We start from the raw sequence: 5,907 nt of genomic DNA on the forward strand, positions 1-5,907 counted from the left end.
ATGACGGAGAGGTATCACTGGGCCCACTCGGTAATGCATCATCATAATGAGCTCAAAGTGACCAAGTGTCTGGTCACGGGATCATGCATTACGGTACGAGTAAAGTGACTTGCCGGTAACGAGATTGAACGAGGTATTGGGATACCGACGATCGAATCTCGGGCAAATAACATATCGATTGACAAAGGGAATTGCATACGGGGTTGATTGAATCCTCGACATCGTGGTTCATCCGATGAGATCATCGTGGAGCATGTGGGAGCCAACATGGGTATCCAGATCCCGCTGTTGGTTATTGACCGGAGAGTCGTCTCGGTCATGTCTGCTTGTCTCCCGAACCCGTAGGGTCTACACACTTAAGGTTCGGTGACGCTAGGGTTGTGAAGATATGTATATGCAGTAACACGAATGTTGTTCGGAGTCCCAGATGAGATCCCGAACGTCACGAGGAGTTCCGGAATGGTCCGGAGGTAAAGAATTATATATAGGAAGTGCTGTTTCGGCCATCGGGACAAGTTTCGGGGTCACCGGTATTGTACCAGGACCACCGGAAGGGTCCCGGGGTCCACCGGGTGGGGCCACCTATCCCGGGGGGCCCCATGGGCTGAAGTGGGGGGGAACCCAGCCCAAAGTGGGCTGGGGCGCCACTCCCCTAGGGCCCATGTGGCTAGGGTTGAGGGGAAACCCTAAAGGGGGCGCCCCCTTGCTTGGGGGGCAAGCCCCCCACCCTTGGCCGCCGCCCGCCCTAGGAGATTCCATCTCCTAGGGCCGGCGCCCCCCTAGCACCCCTATATATAGTGGGGGAGAGGAGGGACTTCATAGACCAGCCCCTGGCGCCTCCCTCTCTCCCCGTTACATCTCTCTCTCGTAGTATAGGCGAAGCCCTGCTACTGTGACGCCCTGCATCCACCACCACGCCGTCGTGCTGCTGGATCTTCATCAACCTCTCCTTTCCCCTTGCTGGATCAAGAAGGAGGAGACGTCTCCCGTCCCGTACGTGTGTTGAACGCGGAGGTGCCGTCCGTTCGGCGCTTGGTCATCGGTGATTTGGATCACGTCGTGTTCGACTACATCATCACCGTTCTTTGAACGCTTCCGCACGCGATCTACAAAGGTATGTAGATGCATCCGGTGTCTCGTTGCCAGATGAACTCCTAGATGGATCTTGGTGAAACGAGTAAGAAATTTTTTTGTTTTCTGCAACGTTCCCCAACAGAGATCCCTACTGGGTTGTGGTCGCGCCTCCCCAAACCTCACCGCGGGACACATGAGAGGGCGCCGTTGCCATGGTCAGGCTTGGATGGGGAAAGGAGGCGACATAGCAGCAACGGCGCCTTCGCCGGGATTGGTGGCGACGGCGGCGGCGAGCGAGCGGGAGGACGGCGGCGGCGAGAGAGTAGGAGGGTGGTGGCGGCAGTCCATCGGCCGCCGTGACGTGAGAGGAGGATGGGGATGGGGCCGCGATCTGGACGTATGGAGCGGTCGAGAGGAGGGGAAGCATGCGGCTGGGTTTTTCCATCATGCGGGGTTTGGGGGAGGTCAAACGAGAGGGTTTTTTTTTCGTGCGGGAGGCAGAGCAACGAGGGCGGATGTAGGGAGACGGGACGCGGTCGGTTGGCAGGAAAAGGAAAGCTACGCAAAATCACATCAATATAAGAAAATATCCCATCAATACTTGATTGATTGCGATTTATTTTTTATATGGTAACTAATCTGATCATCAATACTTGATTGATTGTGATTTATTTTTTATATGGTAACTAATCTGATGGGTTTATGTGGGTGGTGAAGCGAAAAGGAAAGCTACGCAATTTTTTAGTCAGTAGAGATGATTGATGATAAGAAAGGGAAAATCACATCAATATAAGGAAATATCCCATCAATACTTGATTGATTACGATTTATTTTTTATATGGTAACTAATCCGATCATCAATACTTGATTGATTGCGATTTATTTTTTATATGGTAACTAATCTGATGGGTTTATGTGGGTGAAGCGAAAAGGAAAGCTACGCATTTTTTAGGCAGTAGAGACGATTGATGATAAAAAGGGGGAAATCACATCAATATAAGGAAATATCCCATCAATACTTGATTGATTGCGATTTATTTTTTATATGGTAACTAATCTGATCATCAATACTTGATTGATTGCGATTTTTTTATGGTAACTAATCTGATGGGTTTATGTGGGTGGTGAAGCGAAAAGACAGGTGGGAGGGAGACAAAATAAAACCAGCGAAATAAAACCAACGAAAGTGGTGAGGCGAAATAAAAACCAGCGAAAAATAACCGGCGGACTATTCGTAGATTTTTTTGGTTCGTCTGTCTTGGTGCGACGGGATGTTAGGGCCTGGAGTGCGTGGGGGCGGGCGGGGGACTCGGCTTGAGGTTTTTTTTGGTTCTATGCGGCTTAGCGTGAGATGGGAGGTTGGGCGTGTGCGGGACTCGATCGCGGGGTTTTCCTTGGTTTTTCGCGGCTGAGAGGGAGGTGGGAGGAAGTACCAAAGAAGTATCAAAAAAGACCGGGTGAGGTGGGACGAAAATAAAACCCGGAACGCGACCTACCAACTGAGACATTAGGAGTAGAGATGGTGCGCCACCAAAGTGCCACACCAGTGGCGTGCCAAAGTTACAAAACACCACTTGTGAGGTATTATTAGTGGCACGGAGGCGATGGCGCACACCACGAGTGTGTGCGACCCAGGAGGGAACAAGGGCAAAAGTTACTAGTGGCATGGTAATAAAACCGACATATCTCAGGTAGGGGGTCCCAAACTTGGTGATTTGAGCTAGATGGTAACAAGACAATAGGGACACTATGTTTTACCCAAATTTGAGCCCTCCCGATGAGGTAAAACCCTACGTCCTGCTTCTTATATATTGATTGTGATGGGGGTAAAAAGTACAGATTGATCTACCTCGAGATCATATGAATATGTTCTATGTCTTCTATGAACTAAACTCAACGGTTTTATATAAGCACCGGTGATATCTAGGGTTTACACATGGTAGGTTGTGATCTATGGATAAACATGCCAACTTATAAAAAATATGCTTAAAGTGTACACCAAGCCTTCAGGAGATCTTCATCTTGATTATGCCGTGAGTTGGGGTTGGTAGGGCCCCATCATTAGTCTTTAGTGGGTCTTTGGCCCGGCCCATAATTGGCGGACCGATGTGGCTAGCACCCCTAATCTAGGAGAAACACAAACCACTTCCACTGAAGATCTACTTATCAACTAGGCCAAAGAAAACTCATAGGTCAGAAAGAATTACATAGCTGTAGAAATCAGACATAATAGAATTCGGAAAAGACTCAATTACTTTATATGAATAACCTGATAATAGACCCATAATTCATCGCATCCCATCAAATTCACCGCAAAAGAATATTACATCGAATAGATCTCCAAAGATAACATTATATTGAAGATCAGAGAGAGAGAGAGAGAGCCATCTAGCTACTGCTATGGACCCATAGGTCCTGTGGAGAACTAGTGATGCATCATTGGAGAGGCAACAAGATTTATGTACAGGCCCTCCGTAATCGATTCCCCCTCCGCCAGGGTACCAGAAGAAAAATCTCTAGATGAGATCACGGAAGAACAGAGACTTGTCATGGCAGAAAGATTGTTTCAGACCTTTCTAGGGGTTTTGGAATATTTGGCAATTTATAGCGCTGGAATTAGGTGATGTCTACTACACAACCTTCTTCTTGTAGACGTTGTTGGGCCTCCAAGTGCAGAGGTTTGTAGGACAGTAGCAAATTTCCCTCAAGTGGATGACCTAAGGTTTATCAATCCGTAGGAGGCGTAGGATGAAGATGGTCTCTCTCAAGCAACCCTGCAACCAAATAACAAAGAGTCTCTTGTGTCCCCAACACACCCAATACAATGGTAAATTGTATAGGTGCACTAGTTCGGCGAAGAGATGGTGAAACAAGTGGTATATGGATAGTAGATAAAGGTATTTGTAATCTGAAATAATAAAAACAGCAAGGTAACGAATGATAAAAGTGAGCGTAACCGGTATTGCAATGCTAGGAAACAAGGCCTAGGGTTCATACTTTCACTAGTGTAAGTCCTCTCAACAATACTAACATAATTGGATCATAAAACTATCCCTCAACATGCAACAAAGAGTCACTCCAAAGTCACTAATAGCGGAGCACGAACGAAGAGATTATGGTAGGGTACGAAACCACCTCAAAGTTATTCTTTCCAATCAATCCGTTGGGCTATTCCTATAAGTGTCACAAACAGCCCTAGAGTTCGTACTAGAATAACACCTTAAGACACAAATCAACCAAAACCCTAATGTCACCTAGATACTCCAATGTCACCTCAAGTATCCGTGGGTATGATTATATGATATGCATCACACAATCTCAGATTCATCTATTCAACCAACACAAAGGACCTCAAAGAGTGCCCCAAAGTTTCTACCGGAGAATCACGACGAAAATGTGTGTCAACCCCTATGCATAGGTTCATGGGCGTAACCCGCAAGTTGATCACCAAAACATACATCAAGTGAATCACGTGATATCCCATTGTCAGCACAGATATCCACGGCAAGACATACATCAAGTGTTCTCAAATCTTTAAAGACTCAATCCGAAAAGATTACTTCAAAGGGGAAACTCAATTCATTACAATAGAGAAGAGGGGGAGGAGAAACATATGATCCAACTATAATAGCAAAGCTCGCGATACATCAAGATCGTGCCAAATCAAGAACACGAGAGAGAGAGATCAAACACATAGCTACTGGTACATACCCTCAGCCCCGAGGGAGAACTACTCCCTCCTCGTCATGGAGAGCACCGGGATGATGAAGATGGCCACCGGAGAAGGATTGCCCCCTCCGGTAGGGTGCCGGAATGGGTCTAGATTGGTTTTTGGTGGCTACGGAGGCTTCTGGCGGCGGAACTCCCGATCTATTGTCTCCTGGAAGTTTTACGATACGTAGGTATATGTGGGTGAAAGGGGTACGTCGGTGGACCGAAGGGGGGGCCACGAGGCAGGGGGCGCGCCCCAGGGGGGTGGGCGCGCCCCTACCCTCGTGAGCACCTCCTTCATCTTCTGACGTAGGGTCCAAGTCTATCCGGTAAGTTTCCTTCCAAAAATAACTGCTCCAGTTGATTTCGTTTCGTTTTGACTCCGTTTGATATTCCTTTTCCTCGAAACACTGAAATAGGCATAAAACAGCAAATCTGGGCTGGGCCTCCGGTTAATAGGTTAGTCCCAAAAATAATATAAAAGTGGAAAATAAAGCCCAATATTGCCCAAAACAGTAGATAATATAGCATGGAGCAATCAAAAATTATAGATATGTTGAAGACGTATCATTAGTGAAGGAAATATGCCCTAGAGGCAATAATAAAGTTATTATTTATTTCCTTATTTCATGATAAATGTTTATTATTCATGCTAGAATTGTATTAACCGGAAACATAATATATGTGTGAATACATAGACAAACAGAGTGTCACTAGTATGCCTCTACTTGACTAGCTCGTTAATCAAAGATGGTTATGTTTCCTAACCATGGACAAAGAGTTGTTATTTGATTAATGGGATCACATCATTAGGTGAATGATCTGATTGACTTGACCCATTCCGTTAGCTTAGCACTCGATCGTTTAGTATGTTGCTATTGCTTTCTTCATGACTTATACATGTTCCTATGACTATGAGATTATGCAACTCCCGTTTACCGGAGGAACACTTTGTGTGCTACCAAATATCACAACGTAACTGGGTGATTATAAAGGAGCTCTACAGGTGTCTCCAAAGGTACATGTTGGGTTGGCGTATTTCGAGATTAGGATTTGTCACTCCGATTGTCGGAGAGGTATCTCTGGGCCCTCTCGGTAATGCACATCACCTAAGCCTTGCAA

The sequence above is a fragment of the Triticum urartu genome, chromosome 7, assembly GCF_003073215.2.
Source record: "Triticum urartu cultivar G1812 chromosome 7, Tu2.1, whole genome shotgun sequence".
Taxonomy (NCBI): domain Eukaryota; kingdom Viridiplantae; phylum Streptophyta; class Magnoliopsida; order Poales; family Poaceae; genus Triticum; species Triticum urartu.